The sequence below is a fragment of the Crotalus tigris genome, unplaced genomic scaffold (genome assembly GCF_016545835.1).
Source record: "Crotalus tigris isolate CLP2741 ecotype Arizona unplaced genomic scaffold, ASM1654583v1 scf7180000018435.730608, whole genome shotgun sequence".
Taxonomy (NCBI): Eukaryota; Metazoa; Chordata; class Lepidosauria; order Squamata; family Viperidae; genus Crotalus; species Crotalus tigris.
The window spans coordinates 352,097-372,933 of record NW_024097001.1 but is presented as its reverse complement, the minus strand read 5'-3'; the positions used below and the strand labels follow the sequence as shown (position 1 = coordinate 372,933).

Genomic DNA, 20,837 nt, shown 5'->3' with positions numbered 1-20,837 from the left:
CCATGGATGGGGCTTTGCTTGTTTGTGCGGACCGGCATGCCACGGCCCGGTACCGGTCCACAAACTGGGAGTTGGGGACCTCTGTTCTAAATGACTGAGATTGAACCAAGCATTTTCTTGTGCTCTAGTACAAAGCAATGGCACTTCTCCAAGGAAAATCCTTATACCGTAGACTCCATTGAATCAGATGATAACCTTGGTACCTAGAGTGGAAATTGGCACAAGAAGAGAAATAAACTGCATGTAGAAGCTGGGATAGGTCCAATCCTTGGACACTTAATTTCTTTATCTCATGATGTGCTTTCAAGACTGAGCACTGCCAATTCCCTTAATACCACATTGTTGTGCTAAATGAAGCATACGCCATGATACTCTTCAAAAATGACACTTGTCTAATTATACTGTTAAACTTACACTCTAGAATAGGAAAAGGGGAAGTACTAGGAGTTTAATCTTGTGATAAAACAGCAAGAAAAGGGGAACACTAGAGAACAGAGAAATGTCTACTCTATCTTTTTTGCTAACTTCCTACTATGGGTAACCATTTTTTAATACAGAATGAATCAAGGGAAAAATATTTTTTTTCATGCAGTTATATAGTCCATTAAAAAAAAAAAACATCCTTAGAGTTTTATTTTTAAAGGGTTTGGTTTTCTTTGCTTTAAAAAACTGCTGTGTTTATTTATATAAGATTGATGCAAGAAAAAAATTGCCTATCTTAAAAAAATCTACATATTATTTATATTATCTTCATCAAAATCTATATTATAACAAGGAATTCTTTGTAAAATAAGGAAGCACTCTTAACATGTTGGGAAAGATTCAATGTCACTCAAAACAAATTTTTGCATAGAAATCATATCCATGTGGCTAGATCTAGAATTAATGGGTCTTTGTTTTGATTCAAGAGACCTCTCTTTACATTCTTATTTCTGAGTGCCATCTCAATTTGCCTTTGACTATATACATGGAGAACAAATAATTAAATTATGGATCTCAAAGCTGGATCATCAGCAAAAAATAACATTTATTCACATCTTACTGCTTATTTCAAATGGCATAAATAAATGAAATATGCTCTATTTGCAGTGGCAGTCTTTGGGGAAAAACTGACATTCAACAGGAATTTTGAATGAATATTAAAATCAATAGATTATTAGGGGGAAAAGTCTTTAGTAAACATTTTCTGTTGAAATCCTGTCTTTGGGCTTATTGGACTCAAATATTAAAAAGGTTAGATTTGCATACAGGCGGATAAAATATTCTCCTAAACAAGTACCATCAAAGACTGTTGTTGCTTTTTTTTTTTTTGCCACTCCAGCTCTTTCTGTTGACATTTGGAGGCAAATGTAGAGCATAGCAAATGGAAAATTTGAGGAATATCTCCCCATTGGTAATAAGGGATTTATCCTGGCTTAAATACACAACCTCACTCTTATCTCCAGCCATTTTACATTAAATAGGAAAAGAAACACTTTTATTCTTTTATTTCAAAAATCAATATAAACCTAGGATTTCTTGTATTTCCAGCTTTTTAAATTTAGCTTTTATTGTTTGGTGTGATCCTCATGCAGACTTTTCTTGGCTTGGAAAGGTTGTTGGAAAAGAGTTGTTCTTCTTTGTCCTGACATTTTAGCACGATTTTCCAAACCTTGAAGCTCTCAAGGAGGTCCCTGTCCCTCACTCAATATTATAAATGATTGTATGATCAAGGTTCATAGCAAAATGTGCCTAACTATTAATGAACTAAAGGTGACTAGGCAGATGAGTTATTGAGGAATGAGATTTTTTTTTGTCTTCTATTAAGAGGTATGAAAATGTTACTCACTTTTTAATTAGTAGTGAACATACCTACTTGACAAGAAACTAATCTGCCCATTGATTTACATAGCTTCAAGAGAAGTTGGTAACTTTCTTCCAGAACCCTTTGATCTGTCATTTGTCCTGGGGTTCTTTGGAAACTATCAAAACACTTTTGTACTCATGCTTGTGATGTAAATTATTTCTGGGATGGGGGGTGGTGGTCCTGTTCACTGCTGGAATGATTGAAATTCTCCCTGATATTTGCTTCATAAAACATTTTGCAATCCATAAAAGTTATTTGACAACAATCAATTGCTGGCCATCAACATACCAAGCAACTAATAAGAAGGCACCACATAAGTACGACTCATAGGATAGCCCAAAGCATATATTCCAGTAGAGAAAATAGGCTCCAGCACAAATCTGAAAGCTCAGCAGAGTAAAACTCTGGTCCCGATATCCGATCCAGATTGGATCTTGCATAAAAGTTGTTTGTTTGGTTTCTCTCAGATTTATTGAAACTAGACAACCTGTAATCCCTTGGCTCATAATTTTTGGATATATTTCCTTACCAGATCCTCAATGCTTTCAACAATGGGAGAACTTCTAATCTCCTTGGAAAGTTCTAAAAAATTCAGCGACATATTCAAAGAAATCTGCCTTGAAAGTAGTCCATGTTGAACTGCATAGCACAGTCAAACATGAGGAGCTGATCACAGAATGTTTTATGATATTTTGTATTATGTCATTAAAAGGGTCCATAACTTTTACATCATAAAAGTTTTATAAAATTTGTCAATTCCTTGGGAATCATGGGTCCTGGATTTTGGACACATTCTGTAAGTTAGCCCATCTGAAGTATCTTGTCTCAAAAAGAAGGATGACACTTCTTGCTGTCATTTATTATGTGTAGACAAGAGGAAGTAATGGAATTTGATAACTGGTCACCAGAGAGAAGAAAGTACATAATGGTATAACAGAGTTGGAAAGAACCTTAGAGATCTTCTAGTCCAATCACCTGTCCAAACTGGAGACCCTATACCTTTCTGGACAAATGGCTGCCCAATCTGTTCTTAAAAACCTCCACTGATGGAGCATCCACAATTTCTGGAAGAAACTCGTTCCACTGATCTCACTATCAGAAAATTCTCCTTAGTTCTAGCTTGGATGTCTTTTTGATACGTTTCCATCTGTTATTTTTGATTTGTTGATATAGAAATGGCTGGTTCATACTACTTCAGAAATATAAAAAGTTGAAATTCGATGTTAATGCCTTATGCTACTATAACAGAGGGAGTTGGAAGCCAACGGCTTCCGCCCTTTTTCACACTTCTCTTTTTCACCTTCCCCTACCATTGTTCCTTACTATTTGCTTTTGTATGTCCATATTTTATGTTATAAGTGAATAAAAATCTTTAAAAAAAGAAGTCAATTGGAGCCCATGAACTTACAGTGCTGAAGACATTTGACAAGGGGATTTTCAAGCTATACAGGTCAATCTCAGTTAAATGCTTAAGGAAGAAATAGAGACAGAAGAACCTTATCCAGATATAGACTTGAGTTCATACCTGGATATGTTCCTGCTTCATTTTCCTAAGGTTGAACAGGAGAAATTTTATTTTGGTTACATAATTGTGACAAGAAACAATTGCTGAAAGTAGGCAATTGTGTTCTTTCCATAATTCATTCTTCCTGAGATGAGGAAAGGGCACTTAAAACATCCAACCAAAGAGCTTATTTTGTGAATAGTATTTGATAGCTATTTTTCTCATGGTCATCGCTTGTGTTATATTCATCACAATTTATTGCTAACACTTGGGGTTTTTTGGAAAAAAGACAATTGTCACCATATCACCACAGTCATCATTACATTTTTGACACTGTTTTTTAGTGAGTTTCCTCAGGCAACTTGATCCAAAGATGCCCTCCCTCTCCTCCTCCCTCATTTCTTTTTTTTTTTTTAATTGAAAATGTTTTAAAAGTTTTACAAAAAACAAAAAACAACAACAAAAAATAAAACAACCCTCCCCCAAACCCTCCCAAACCACCCCCCTCCATCCCCCCTGAGCTTCCCAGAGCTGAATATAGGCTTAATTAAAATTTTAAAAATTCTAAAAAAAAATTAATCAACTTATAAGGTAATTAACAATAAAATATATATAACAATAAAAACATATACATTAAAAAAATACTTAGAAAAGAAAAAGAAAGAAAAAAGAAATAAAGGAAAAGAAAAGAAAGAAAGAATACAATCTATAAAATATCAAATTTAAATACAAATTATGAAAAAGCTAAATGGTATTTTTTATAGCCAATTTATATTGTATGAAATTTATCCATTTTTCCCATACGGCAAAAAATTTCTCTTGTGATTGCTCCTTTAAAAAAGCCGAAATCTTTGCCATTTCCGCCAGATAAGAAACTTTAAAAAACCACTCTTGCAAGGTAGGCAAAGATTCCTTCTTCCAATATTGCCCTACTAACAGCCTTGCGGCTGTAATTAAATTTAACATCAATATAATCTCTTTAGTATCACAATCAGTAACAATACCTAACAAAAATAATTGTGGGGTAAATTTTACCCTCCTTCTAAAAATTCTTTGAATATTCCACTATATCTTAATCCAAAAAGCTTTTATATTTTTACACGACCACCAGATATGATAGTAGGTAGCATCCAAACATCCACATCTCCAACATTTAGGCTGTAAGTCAGGATACATACGAGACATTTTTTGTGGATCAAGGTGCCATCTATAAAACATTTTATAAAAATTCTCCCTTAAGTTCTGGGCTTGCGTAAATTTAACATTTCTCACCCAGATAATTTCATCCTCCCTCATTTCAAGAGGACCGGAAAGGAAGCAAGCATGTAAAATCAAAGGGACCCAAAATATATTCCTATATGAGTTTTAGTGTACAGTTTAGATCAAAGCCTAGCAATGTTGTGTACCAGTGAGCAAAGAAGCTCCTTGAAGACTTCAGGGACAAGTAGGATAAAATTCAGACAATAAGCAGTAAAAGACAGTGTATTCTTTAAGATATTCAATATCAATGGATTGTAAAGATAAAGAAAGATGGTGGCTCTCGTATGGAAAAACCCAATTGTCCACCCCAATTAATGTTATTTATATTAAGTGATCATTTTGTAAGCAATATAATGTTGTTTACCTTATTTGTGTAAATGTGAATGGAGAGTCTCAGTTATCCAGATCATGGTTGGTGCAAACATGCTTTTTCAAAAGGCAACTGGATTGTCTTTGTTTTTCCTTGAAGATGTTTTGCTTCTCATCCAGTTTCACTTTTCATCCAAGAAACTTCTTCAGAACTGAAAAAGCTTCTTGGATGAGGAGTGAAATGCCTTCAAGGAAAAACCAAGAAAGTCCAGTTGCCTTTTGAAAAAGCACCTTTGGACTTATTTGTGTAATGACATCATTAAACTGTAGGTGAGTGCTCTCAAATGTAATAGTCATTTGTTAATAGATATGTGTTTCTCTAATTAGTCCATTAAATTGAGGATTTACTGTAAATTACCGCACATAAGAAACATGCCTTCCCCCCCCATGATCTTTCTTTCATCAGATTTACCCAGCACCATAGAGAAAGATTTTTGAGTGTACATTGAATAGTACTGGTTGCATTCCAATCTTAAACAAAAAGCAAAATATTTTAAGAAAACCAAACCAAGCTAAAAGAACAAATACTATTTTGGGGGATTGTTATATACTGTATTTTTGCTTGCATTTTGTTTCTTGTCTTCAGGGTGGATAGACCCAGTTACATTGGGGATGAGTGCATCATTAGGAACCTTTAAAAAACCTGGTTAGGGATACAAGGCCATAGAGAAAATCTGTCTAGGGGCCATTAGGAGTTGAAAACAACTTTATGGTACATAATCAAACAATTACAAATTTTAAATTCACATTCATCTGCTAATTTGATGATGTTAACAGATGAGTCTTTCCATCTGGGCTCAGTTCATTGCTGTTTGCCCTGTCATATCACTTTTAAACATGCAAATTGGCCCCATTTCAATGAGTTGAGAGAAATACGCTTTTACTAAAAAAAAAAAAAAAACAACCACCAGTTGCTCCCTAAAGTAAAGCTGAATTGTCATGCTTGGGGAGTGTGGGGGACAATTGTGACATTATTTTTGCATTTTATTGCTTGGGTAATGAAGAACATGACAGCCAATTTTGCAGAATAATTCCTGAAATTAGTCCCTACTCTATCAGCAAGTGTCAAGAGAGAATGAAAGAGAGAGAGAAAGAGGATGGGAGTGTTTTAGAAACGGATGTACTTGACTAGTGCCTAGCTTACACCTATAGGAAATAAATACAAGGTTGGTGGTAAGGAATGAATAATGCAACAAAAAAAATTGAGACTTTTTACAATTTGTAGTATGTTCCAACTGTATTGGGAAAAGCCTCAGTTGCCAAGCTGTTGTACCACCACAGAGATTACATTAGCACAACCGGGCCTTATGTAACTAGATAAGAGCTCTATAAAATCACTCTTGGGAATAACTAACTTTTAAAAGAGTCTTTTATGTGCTACACAAAATAAAATTAGATTTCCAGTTCATATTGCAAACCTGTTCTTGGTAGTAAAAATCCATACTTTGTCTAATCTAAGAATCACCTCAATTTCTTTCTCACTTTGTAAATCCATATTAATGGTCTTCTCACATACAATAGTACCCATACTCCTCATCCACCCTAGTTTTTGTCGCAAAAGTGCTAGTGTTTGAGTTGGTTAAGGTTTAGTCTCTTGTAACAACAGCCTTTGACTACATTTCCTAAGCAAACCTTTTGTGCAGGGTTCAATTAATCACCAACTATTTTGATCTTAAACATTTGGATACCTATGTTCTCACCAAGATGTATTATACCCACACAAACACACCCCCCCAACACTCAAATAAAGAGAAAAGGAGAATGAAGCTCTCAAGCATTATATTTTATATATTAAACATAAGGCTGTGCTATATATACATTCATAATGATGCAATTAAATTATAAATAATTGTCAATTTATTCAAACTTAGAGAGGAAATGAAGGAAATGAAGTAGTATATACTATCCAAACTTTCCTGGTTAGATATTTTGAGCTTATATGGGAAATATCCAAAGAGCTTTATAGTTATGGTGTCCAGACCATAGATAGGAAAACAGGGAAAATACAAATATGATATGTCCAAAGCCATCAAATAATTCAGTGATACATTAACATTTGTAACCAACTCCTCAAGACTCTGTTGCATTATGTGGCTATAAATCTAATTCTAATTCAAGATAATTTGCAGTCTGAAATGATTCATGGAAATGTGGCAAAAGAAAATATTTTAATTTTTCCAATAACTGACACTGCTTTTAATAGCAAAAGGTTATGAAGAACTGAACTATGAATCCATGATTACTTTGTACCTAGCATTGAACAACACTGTTCAATAAGATCACATTAAATGTGGCTGCAGATAATTGCATCTATCTTATTTCTTAACAATTAGTCTGAACCAGACCAAATGGATAAATGAAAGAGCTAGTTTGTATATACTGTTAAGCCAATTTGAAGGCATAATGGATTTCAACTTTGCTTCCTGCCCAGCACCTCCTTGGTTCTAGAATCCATAAGATTATAATTTAATGTCTAGTTCTCATAATCAATCAGTCAATCAATCAATCAATCATCAACATCATCATCAACAACATTATCATCCATCATCATCCCCCAATCATCCTATATTCAACTATAATTACACCACAATATTGAAACTCTAGAAAGAGTACAGAGAAGAGCAACAAAGATGATTAGAGGGCTGGAGGCTAAAACATACTGTACTGTATAAAGAATGATTGGTGGAATTGGGTATGTCTAGTCTAATGAAGAGAAGGACGAGGGGTGACATGATAGCAGTGTTCCAATATCTCAGGAGTTGCCACAAAGAAGAGAGAGTCAAGCTATTCTCCAAAACACCTGAAGGCAAGAAGCTAGGGATGGAAACTAACAAAAGAGAGAAGCAACATAGAACTAAGGAGAAATTTCCTGACAGTTAGAACAATTGAGCAGTGGACTTCCAGTTTGCCATCACAGCCACCGTGGATGCTGGAAGGCAAGCTCCGTCTTCAGCGTTTGGTTTCGTTCCACTGGGGGACCCTGGAAAGGGTCAAAAGTTGCCCTGTAGAGGTGACGAGCAAGGAGGGGATCCCTGTTTGATTGCAGGAGGGCGGCAGATCTTCGGCTTGATCCAGGACAGCTCTCCAAACCAGTGGAGGAAAGACCGGCCATAGCAATATGGTCCATCACTGAGCTGCAGACAGCTGAACTCCAACTCACCACCAAGCACTTCTAAAGTAATGTGAATGAAACTAGGTGAATTCCGATCATCTCTTTATCCTAAGTATTTTCTTTTCCTGTATCTTTCCCCCTGTGAGGAGAGAGGGAAGGGAATTTCTATCCCACCCTCTAAGAATAGTGGCGACTGACTACCCAGGGGAATTAAAGCACTAAAAGAACATCTTTAATCTAATTGGATTTATATGTTCCTGGAACTTGGGGACCAAAAGTTTTCTTATTTTTATTGGAGATTTTTGTTTTTAGCTACAAAAAAAATTGGAAAAAAGATTATACAAATTTTGGACTTAAAAAACTTTAAATGGCACCAGTGACATCTTGTGGCAAAATTTGGTATAACAACTTGCTATTTCCTAAAAGAGACTTGGCTTGAAGCCCAGACTTTAGTTAAGACTCTTTTGACCTTGGTACCACCCGTGAGAAACTCACCTGTAAAGAGAACAGCTGGGTGGTATAACTGGCCTACTTGAACTATGAATGTAAACCTTTACTGACTTTCAGAATTATATGTGGGGAATTGCCTTCCTATCTATTTGAAGAACATTGGTTACTATATGAGATGATGAAAGACCTTGGACTATATAATCTTGCTTGACAAATGACTTCTACTATAAAGATTATCTATAAACAAAGAGAGGTCCCATACCTAGTTATAAAATTATTTTTAACGTCTGATTTTAAAATCCTCAACTTAACACGTTATCAAAAGAATATGGATGAAGACCAGGAAAAGATCCTTTCCATGTTGAAAGCAATACATGAAACTATTCTTTCAGCTTGTGATAAAATAAGACCTAACATAAAAGAACAAGATGCCAGCTTAGATACACAAACCCAAACTTTGACTACAACCAAAGAACCAACAATGTAGAAGATAACAGAAGAAGTGGAACAATGAAATATTAAGACAGAGGACTTAATTGACCAACAAATACAGTTAATGGAAAATCCAGAAAAGGGAATGACAACTTTGAAAATGGAAAAGACTTTCTATATAAATCAGAAGAAATTTGAGAAAGAAGAAGAATAGATTGAATGGAAGATAAACATATCAGGGCAATTATGGGGAATTGGAATAATAGGGAGACAATTTAATGAATACAAATGGGCTAGCCCTTCCCAAAAAATGGCAAAAAATGGTTATTTCAAATAACATATATAATAATAATGGGAGATCTATTTGATGATTTAAAAGCACTGATGTGGAAGGCTAGTTAGCAAAGGAAGAAAGCCAGAATAAGGCTGAAGAAAATTGGGGTTTTGATTTATTAGAGGGGATTTCATTTTATTAATTAGAGGGTTAAAGAAAGAAGTTGAGATAAGGGGAATTTTGGTCATTAGATTTAAAATATTTGGAAATTAGTTGAAAATAAGGATTTTATCTGTTTAATATTTAAAAATTCGACCCCCCCAAATTTAATTATTATAAAATATGTTTGATTTATTGATTAACCCAGACAATATATATGGCTTTGATTTATTAAAGAGGATATTGTATTATTAAATAGATGATTTGGTAGGAAATAGATAACTTTTAGGAAATAGAACAAGACTATATTCAAATAGATAAAATGTATATTTTGAATATTAGATTCTGTTATGAATTGGGATAAGAGAAATTTTGGTTACCTAAAGCCTGAAAATTATAAATATCAAATTTTAAATTGGAATATTGATGGGAAATTAAAAATTGGGAAAAAATTAATAACAGGACATAGATTGTTTATGAAGATTGAATGTAAAAGTAATTAAGATATGTATAAGCTAAAAATTTATTGATAAATGTAATAATGATGTTTTTACTGTTGATATAATAAGAACTATATTAGCTTAAATACGAGCTAGTAGATATTAAATGAAAAAGAGGAAATATTTGATGTTGTAACTTGAGATTTATACTAAAGATTTTTATATGTTATTGAACTATTGATTAATCCAGCCACCACATTGCTTTTTAAATACTTAAATGTAAAATTGGAAAATTAATAAAATATTATTTAAAAAAAAAACAATTGATCAGTGGAACAACCTGCCTACAAAAGTTGTGATGCTCCAACACTGTAAGTTTTTAAGAGAGATTGGACAACCATTTGTCTGAAATGGTATTGGGTTTCCTGCTTCAGCAGCGGACTGGGCTAGAAGGCCTCCAAAATCCCTTCTAACTCAGCTATTCTGTTCACAACATCAATTTCTTATGTGGATCTGGGTCAAGTGCAACTATTTTCTTAAAAGAGTTTGACAGCATTCAAAATTGGGAAAGTCAGCATTTGCTTACTTTAAATTAAATTAAAAATTGTCACATTATAAAGTTGAAAACTGGCAGATTAAAGCCACCATCCTCATACAAGTTTAATTTAACTAAAGAAAATCAAGAAATGATCTAAGTAGCTTCTTAAAAATTCCAAAAAAGAGAGAAAAAAATAAAAAGTCAAAAACTTCCTGTTTTGCATTAGAACAAAACCGATGCAGGAAGGCAAGGTTCTGCCTTCCATACCCAATCTCGCCCTTCTGAGGACCCTAAAAAGGGCCTAAAGTTGCCCCAAAGAGGCAATGAAAAAGGAGGGGTGTCTCATCGATCATGGAGAGATGGCAGTTTTTCCGTTCAATCCAAGAAAAGCCCTTCACACTGGCAAGGGAAAGACTGGCTACATTCCTATGGCCAGCCATCAGCTGCTGACAATCGAAGAAGAAAAGTACCAATTAACACATTGTAAACAGCATATTTGGAACTAGATGAGAATATTGATCCGTTCTTTACTATTTACAACTGAATTTCCTGGGAAAGGCTCCCAAGAAGCTAAAAATCTCCGAATGTGAACGAAAGCAGTGTTTTAATTTCTATAGGAGACAGAAATACACAATATTTAAGTGAAAATCACATAATGCTACAGTTTTGAAATTTGAGAACTGAAATAATTGTTAAGATTTTCTCTTTGAAAAAAAGAGATTGAAGTGAAACATAAGAAATTTGTTTTAAGAGTGGAAAATGGATTTTGAATGACATCTAGTGGTGGATCTGAGTATAGCACTATAACTAGCTTCCTGCCTACTTGGTGATTCCTAGCCTAAGAAAGAACATCTGACAATAAATAATTATCACCAGTGCTTTTTGTCTTAAAAAAAAAAAAGGTGCTGGAACTCACACATGTCATACAACCTTCCTTGCCTACCTTACAAGGTTCCATCCAAAAAAGGTGCCGGAACTCCATTCTGGGTGTTCTATGAGAAAAAAAAGCCTTGATTATCACCCTGACCTTGTTGGACTATAAACACCCACTTGAGCTTGGACTTTTAATCTCAAGAGCTGAGATTAAGAGAAGAGAAAGACAAACTTGATGTTTGATTATGTCTGGCTGGTAAAGACTTTTGAAGTGTTTTCAGGGAGGTTGAATACTTTAAACATTGTGGATTATAACCTTGCCTGACTGACAATTTTTGGATGCCTGTTCTACTCTTACTGAGATTGGTGATATTAGAGGATCTCCAGGAATGATGCCTCAAGAAAAACAAATACCTTTCAGAAGGAAATATGGTCTACACTACAACTAATTCACCAAACAATTGTTGCATATAAACAGGACATAAAAAGAAATCATAGTGAGACTAAAAATAATTTAGATAATATAAATGAGCAAATCTCCAAATTAAATCTACAACTAGAAAGTTTCCAGACAAATGAGGGCAAAGTATGAACAAACAAACCAGAGATCGTAAGATGAAGCAAAGGAAATGGATCTAGAGACAGAAGACATGAAAGAAGGGAAATATAAATTACCATATATAAATAAAATACTAGAAGACTTATCCATAACAATGAAATTACAAAAGACCCTTTACCCATTAAGCTTGCAAGATGCACCTGATGACAAGGAAGAAGATTTTAAAAAATAGAACATAGAGCTGTCAGGGGAAATGTTACAACTTGGGAGACAAAAAATGAAAAGATAAATTGAGGGAGAAGGAAATTGGGAGTTGCTTAAGGAATATAAATGGGTAAATTCCCCCTCAAAAATACTCTACCTAAATTGTTTTCCTCATGCCAAGCAACTTTCATAAAAATAGAAAGAAAATTCCTGGGTGATTTAATTGCCCTGGCTTGGAAAGCTACTTGGCAAAGAAAGAAAGTGAGAATTAGATTTAAAAAAATAGAAGATTTGACTTATTAAAGGGGGCATCATATGTTTAAGTACTTGTTTGAATATGGTTAAAAGAACGGATGATCCTTAGACATAATTAGACTTTTATAATGAAAGATATGATTTAGAATTAAAATAGTATCTTTTTTTCCTCTTCTTTTGATATGGGAAACATGAAAATAAGAGGAGGATTGGTATGAATAAAATTTTTAGCTATATAAATGTATTTAATATTGGAAAATCATAACTGACAAAGATACGTAAAATATTGATGGGAAATTAAACCTTAACAAGAGCATGAAAAACAGGATATTGATTAATGAATTGATATTATTGTTATTTGTATAATATTAGTAAAATACGATGAAGATGTTTATATCTAACTCTGTATATATCAATAGTATCAAGAATTGTAATCATGTAATGAGGGGAACATGGAAAAAATATGGGGAAGAAAGGAGGATCAGGGAAAAAACACTGGATTGTGCAGTACTGAATAGACTTATATTGAAGAAGTGAATGTTAAATATGTGAACCCAGACAACATGTTGTTTACTAAGCTCTAAAGATTGTAATTCTTAAAAATTAATAAAACTTAAAAAAGAAAAGAAATAAAGAGCCAAAAATGATATATTGAGTAATATAATTCACTGTGGAAAGCAACGGAGGCATGTAAATAAAGGTCCATAATACCCACTCTTTTTATTTTAATTGCTTTTATTCTTTTTAAGGCATGATTAGCAATTTTCACTTATTTTGTTTCCTTCCTATCATGAATGCTGCCTCCACTCTTTCAGTTTGAAAAGCTATGTAGAGCCTGGGGGGGACATGAGGGGAAGGGAGGAGAAGATGAGAATGGGAATGGTAGAAGACTGCTTGTTTTATATTGAAAAATGTTAAAACAACAATAAAACAATATTGCCTGTACAAATGGTACACTTAGTAGCATGCTACCATTTTTTTTTGTTTCTAGGCATTGTTCAATGCCCTTTCAGAGCCTTTGAAGTAACATTTAGAGCAATCTGTCATCCACAATATTAAATTGTCAAGAATTTTAATATATAAAGAGATGCTACAGATAAGATGAAGGGTTTTCACACCCTAACCCTGTATGTGTTTTTGTCATCTGGCCTAGAATTAATTTATTAATTTATGGGAAACTATATGTATTTGTCTGCCTGTCTATCTATGTATCTGGTGCCTTCCTTCTCCAAGATGTAGTTTAGATAGAAGTGAGATTTTCTTATCCTATGTATTCTATAACGGGTAGTATCAATAACTTTGAGGAATGGAAGGAAGAGATTCAACCAAGACAACAGTCAGATAAACGCATTTTGAGTCCTGGTAGAAATGTAATTTGAGAAAGACTTGACCTTCCTTAGTTCTCTTAAATATAAAGGAGGGAGAGGGTAAGGAGTGACCTGAAAGAGTCTGTTACTGTAACCTATAATAAAAGTAGTATAACTCAGTTCTTTTTAACTGTATTATAAATAAAATTTGAAAAAAAGAGATTATAAATAAACTAAGGGGGTGTTCAAATAAAATAAAATAAATAAAATAAAAGTAGTATAATTTTCATAACTTTGATTTCCTACTCTGGTCTACCTCAAAAAGCTGACATCAACTGTGCAAATATTATAATAATAATAAATAATAAAGTTGGAAGGGACCTTGGAGGTCATCGAGTCCAACCCCCTGCTCAGGCAGGAAACCCTACACCATTTTGGACAAATGGCTGTCCAGTCTCTTCTTAAAAACTTCCAGTATTGGAGCATTCACCACTTCTGGAGGCAGGTTGTTCCACTGGTTAATTGTTCTAACTGTCAGGAAGTTTCTCCTTAGTTCTAGGTTGCTTCTCTCCTTGATTAGTTTCCATCCATTGCTTCTTGTCCTGCCTTCAGGCACTTTGGAGAATAGCTTGACTCCCTCTTCTTTGTGGCAGCCCCTGAGATATTGGAAGACTGCTATCCTGTCCCCCCTCGTCCTTCTCTTCATTAAACTAGACATACCCAATTCCAGCAACTGTTCCTTACATGTTTTAGCCTCTAGACCCCTAATCATCTTTGTTGCTCTTCTCTGTACTCTTTCTAGAGTCTCAGCATCTTTTTTACATTGTGGTGACCAAAACTGGATGCGGTATTCCAAGTGTGGCCTTACCAAGGCATTGTAAAGTGGTATTAACACTTCACGTGATCTTGATTCTATCCTTCTGTTAATGCAGCCTAGCACTGTGTTGGCCTTTTTGGCAGCTGCAGCACACTGCTGGCTCATATTTAAGTGATTGTCCACTAGGACTCCAAGATCCCTCTCACAGTTACTATTACATATTGTGAAATCTAATTTTTATGTCAAACAATTGACATTTGTTAGCATTCATTCACAGCTAAGCACAGACTCAACATCCAAGCAACTACATTAACACTTCAATTCTTTTTAATGGGACATTCATCATATTCTCAGTACTCTGTTGAGCTCCTGTGGCATTCAAACCATCAACAGTTTTCTTAATTTTTAAACTGATCTTGAAAGAAAGATTCAGAAAAAAACCCAAAGGTTTAACATCTGGCTTTATCACTTGGCTTTTCAGAAAGTATTTTTAAGGCAATTGGAGGATCATAGATCACTTGCCAAAATGAACGTAACCCAAAGAGTATTTTGATAAATTATAATCACTAACTTATTACATCACATCACTGCCCAAAGAGTTCCACAGTGATCATAATCAGTTGCTCTTCATTGGTTATGTACCTTTTTCCTTGTTTTATTTTCACTTGAAAATACACATTTTACCAAATTTCATATATTTTTGAATCACTACTATTGAATTCAGAAAGATTTTCACTGCTCAGGGTTTTTTAAAAACTGGCTAAAAATGTCAGAAGGATGGGCATATTCTTTAAGCTGTCTGATTTTTAAAAGTGTTATTTTCTCCCATACTTTTATCGGAGTTTCATTGAATCAAACCTTTGGTTATGAAAATCCTGCTGTCATTCATACATGCAGTGGTGGGATTCAGTCGGTTCGCACTGGTAGCTAATTTTTTGTTGCCCAGGTCCAGAATGGACTTCCGGAAGTGTCATCCACAACAGAGAACCGGTTGTTTACATATTTGAATCCCACCAAGAGTTAACTCAATAGTTCCTAGCAGAATTTATTTAATAATTTGTTAACTATTAATCTTTAAACAGTGGTTCTTGACATATTTTAAACTAGGCAAACTTACCTCCTATAATGGATAAAATATCATTATAAATGAATCTGGAAGATGACTTCCTTTATGCAAACAGTGAAGAAGTGGAATTCTAATGAATGTATGTTCTGAAAGAAGATACTTTGATAAGACAGATCAACTTCTCCCAATGTAACCCAGCAGCCACAAACTTCAGTTATGGGGTTATGGGACTGATAAAATAATGTGGCAGATGCCATGTTTGAAAGACTACATTATTTACTTTCCATGCCAAGAACCTCTTCTCTTGTTATCCTTGTTGTGGGTTAATTTATTATTAATGACACAAGCTTCTGTCAGAGCAAAATAGCAATGCTTCCAGAAAGCATTTTCCAAATGATTTAGATCCCAAGGGTGTATACTGAATATTGACTAACATGAATTTTTTTAGTTCCTTTGATTCAACCTGATTGATAACAATGGATCTAAACCTACTCATCTCCATGTACAATATAACAACAACAACAACAATAATAAAGTTCCTTCCTATCATCTCCATTGCTCTTGTCAACAGCTTTGATAGGGGAGAATTCCATCTCAGTTGGTAGACTATGGTAGGTTTACCAGGAATATTAAAGTCCCAAATTGTAATTTTCCACTATGCCATCATCATCATCATCATCATCATCATCATCATCATCATCATCATCATCATCATCATCAAGTTGGAAGGGACCTTGGAGGTCATTTAGTCCAACCCCCTGCTCAGGCAGGAAAACCTATATCATTTCAGAAAAATGGCTGTCCAGTCTCTTCTTTAAAACTTCCAGTGTTAGAGCATTCACTGCTTCTGGAGGCAGATTGTTCCAATGATTAATTGTTTTAATTGTTGGAAATTTCTCCTTAGTTCTAGGTTGCTTCTCTCTTTGGTTAATTTCCTGCCTTCAGGCACTTTGGAGAACAGCTTGACTCTTCTTTGTGGCAGCCCCTGAGACATTGGAACGCTGCTATGTTACCCCAAGTCCTTTTCTTCATTAAACTAGACATATCCATAGTATATTAACATCTGATTATTAAGTAACTTCTGGAAATATTAGAGAATCCTTTGTTACAAATGCCATGGAAGGTTTGCAACTGAAAATTGAACTCAAACTGAAGTCTAAACTGTCTGATAAAGGTCTGACACTTCTATTTTATATTTTGTTTTATTCTTTATTGCTTCTTCTATTTTATTCCTTATTTAATTTTTTTTAATATTTCACAATGTTTGTCAAAACATCCTGTAAAGATTTATATATCCATTCTTATTACCCTTCAAACTAAACGTTTTAAAGCTGTGTGACTGATCAAAGAAAACAAAAACGAGAAATCAGCCTCAAAAAAATGTACCGCATTGTATCTTTACAACTACACAACAGACTCTGAACTTTCTCAGTTGTCAGCTAGTTGCTTTTTTCTAAGAGCTACCAAATACATACAAAAAGGCAGTTTGTAAAGAAAGTGAAATACAGAGAAGGGATCAAGCAAGAAGAGAAGGTCAACTGGAGAAAGGAATAAGCCACTTTTTTGTTGTTTAAAACAGTACTCCCCAATCTTTACAGCTTGAGGCCTGGCTGGGTGGGGAGAGGGGAACTGGCCCACACAAATGGTGGGCCGGCATGCTCACTTATGCGCACGGGCCTGCAGCTTGTGAAAGCTGAGTTGCGCATGCATGCATACCAGACCACTGCTAGCGCAAGTTGAGTTGCATGTGTGTGTGTGTGTGTGCTCCAGCCTGCTGTTCATGCAAGTCAAGTTGCTTACGCACATGTGTGCTGACCAGCCAGTCATGCAACCTGGTTTTGAAACAGGCCATGGCTTTGTAGTGGGCTATGGCTCGGGGATTGAGGACCCCTGGTTTAAAAGAAAGCTCCAAACATATAATGGATGCCACTGAAATATTTTTGCTTCACAAGAAGAGTACTGTAATAATAATAATAATAATAATAATAATAATAATAATAATAATAATAATAATAAGCAAAGAAAATCAAAAATTGGTCAGCACCAGGTGAAGATGAACTGCATGGGTTTTGGTTGAAACATCTAACTGTTATACACCCACTCATTGCCAAGCAATTCAACAATATACTACAAGGAGGAGAAATTGAAAAGTGGCTAACAACTGGGAAAACCTACCTAATAATGAAAAATCCAGCAAAAGGGGCAACACCAGGTAACTACAGGCCAATTACCTGCTTACCAACAACATTCAAATTACTAACTGGTGTGGTAGCTGATGCAGTACAACAGCATCTAGTTGAAAACAATCTCTTTCCACCTGAGCAGAAAGGAAACCGCCCCAATAGCAGAGGAACAAAAGATCAACTCCTAATAGACAAAATGATCTTGGAAAACTGCAAGAGAAGGAAGACCAACCTGAATGTGGCATGGATTGACTACAAAAAGGCATTTGACTCTCTGCCACATGATTGGATAATCAAGTGCCTAGAAATAACAGGAGTAAGTAGAAACATCAGAAAATTTGTGCAAAGATCGATGGCACAATGGAAGACACAGTTGCAGATCAATGGTGAGAAGCTGGGAGAGGTTAATATCAAGAGAGGAATATTTCAAGGAGATTCATTATCACCATTACTATTTGTTATTGCACTGTTTCCTCTGTCAACAATACTGAATAACTCAGGACATGGCTATCAAACATCAAAAACATCTGCCAGACTATCCCACCTCCTTTACATGGATGATCTGAAGCTGTATGGAAAAACATCATCTGAAATAGAATCGCTGCTCAACACTGTCCGTATATATAGCCAAGATATTGTAATGGAGTTTGGCTTGGACAAATGTGCCACACTTACTATCAAACAAGGAAAAATAGTGAAAACTGAAGGAATCAAGATGCCCCACGAAAATAACATTAAGAGTCTGGATGAGGAAGAGTACTACAAATACTTGGGTATCCTTCAAGCTGACAACATCAAGCACACTGAAGTCAAGAAAAAGATTAGAGGTGAATACATCAAGAGAGTGAAGAAGATCTTAAAATCCAAACTCAATGGAGGAAATACCATAAAGGCAATCAACACCTGGGCAATCCCAGTCATTAGGTACACAGCTGGAATAGTGGACTGGACTCAAGCAGAACTAAAAGCAATGGATAGGCAGACCAGAAAAATAATGACAATGAATCATGCCCTTCATCCACGCAGTGACATTGATAGACTTTATCTACCAAGGCAAATAGGTGGGCGTGGAATGCTACAAGTACATCAGATGGTTGAAGAAGAAAAAATGGCTTTGGAAGAATATCTGAAGAACAATGATGAAGATGCACTGAAATTAGTATATCAGGAAGGCTTACTAACTACTGGAGAGACCAAACTGGCCTACAAGAAAGACCAAATGAAGAACAGAATAGAGGCATGGGAAGACAAAGCACTACATGGCCAATACATGAAAAAAATAGCTGGGAAAGCAGATAATAATAAAACCTGGCAATGGCTAAGAGCAGGAAAATTGAAGAAAGAGACCGAGGGACTAATTCTGGCTGCACAAGACCAAGCCTTAAGGACAAATGCATACAAAGTCAAAATTGAGAAGACAGCAACAGACAGTAAGTGCCGCCTATGCAAAGAAGCTGAAGAAACAGTGGACCACTTGGTAAGCTGTTGCAAGAAGATTGCACAGACTGATTACAAGCAGCGGCATGACAAAGTAGCAACAATGGTGCATTGGAAGATCTGCAAAAAATATCATTTGCCTGTAAGCAAAAACTGGTGGGATCATAAAATAGAGAAAGTCATAGAAAATGATAAAATTAAACTGCTCTGGGACTTCAGAATTCAAACAGACAAGCACCTGCAACATAACACCCCAGACTTAACAATTGTCGATAAGAAAGACAAAAAAGTCTGGATAGTGGACGTGGCAGTGCCTGGAGACAGCAGAATAGAGAGAAAGAACTGGAGAAGATAACAAAATACAAAGACCTACAAATAGAAATAGAAAGACTGTGGCAAAAGCAAGCAAGGGTAGTACCAATAGTCATAGGCTCCTTGGGTGCAATCCCAAAACAACTGGAGCACCACTTGAACACCATTGGCATTGACAAATTTGCTATTAGTCAATTGCAAAAGGCGGCCTTATTAGGAACTGCTTCCATCCTGCGACGATATCTGTAATACCATCAAACATCCACATCTGCCTATCCCAGGTCCTGGGTAAGGACTCGATAGGTAGACAAAATGCCAAATCCAGTCTGAACATCTGGCTGACTGTGCGATGAATGATAATAATAATAATAATAAAGTTAGAAGGGACTGGACAAATGGCTGACCGGTCTCTTTTTAAAAACCTCCACTATTGGAGCATTCACTGCTTCTGGAGGCAGGTTGTTCCATTGGTTAATTGTTCTAGGTTGCTTCTCTCCTTGCTTAGTTTCCATCCGTTGCTTCTTGTCTTGCCTTCAGGTGCCTTGGAAAATAGCTTAACACCCTCTTCTTTGTGGCAGCCCCTGAGATATTGGAACACTGTATTTTGTTAGTTTTAGCTAACAAGGAAAGTAGGTTGTAGAGTTACATAATAAAATTCTTTAAAGCTTCAATATATGGCCTTTTTGACAACATTCGAAGGTGCTCATATTGCAGATGAAATTTCTCCCTCCAATTTGATCAGATATGACCTTGTAGGGTAAATACACTATTTGTAGTTTTTCCTTTTCTAATTCTGTCCGGGGGGGGGGGGGGGAGAGCATGCAATGCATGGACAAACACAGGATATTGCAAACACTTCTGAGAACTTCCCTTTCATAAACCATAAAGCTATCTAAGGATTTATGAGGGAGAGAAACTTACTCAATTAAACTGTGATTCATATTTTAAATTAAGAAGAAATAAGAATTTTAACTGAACCCTAAAGCTATAGGACAATTCCACAAGAAAGGTGATCTACCTTGAGCAGATGGTTCAGTTGTGAGTTTTGTTCTTACAATGGGAATTAAAATAACAAGGTGTGCACAGAGTTTCTAATGCTTAAAGATGGTTCCTGGATTTATCTATTTTTGTTTGCAACATATAATAAGTTATAAACTAATCAGATGAGCTGAAATTGTATAACATTTTAAATTAACTAATCAAGATTAAAAGTAACACAGCTTTAGCATATTGTATGACCAGAATACATTATTCCAGTTATTTCATTTTCTGATCTGTTCATATCACTCATCTCCTGAGACTGTTAGGTCATTAGTAATAAATGGGAACACTAATTTACAGAACTGAAATGAAGACAGAGCTTTTTAGGGGTTAACAATATTAATGACTTCAAACTCTTGGAAGAATATTTTAGACTCTTTCCATTATTTAATTCAATTT

At 35.2% G+C, this 20,837-nt stretch overlaps 1 protein-coding gene across 1 annotated transcript in view; it reads right to left on the bottom strand.

Annotated features, from left to right (window-relative positions):
• Positions 1 to 20,837, bottom strand: part of ADARB2 (adenosine deaminase RNA specific B2 (inactive)) — a 325,410-nt gene that overhangs the window by 93,405 nt on the left and 211,168 nt on the right. The window lies entirely within an intron of this gene.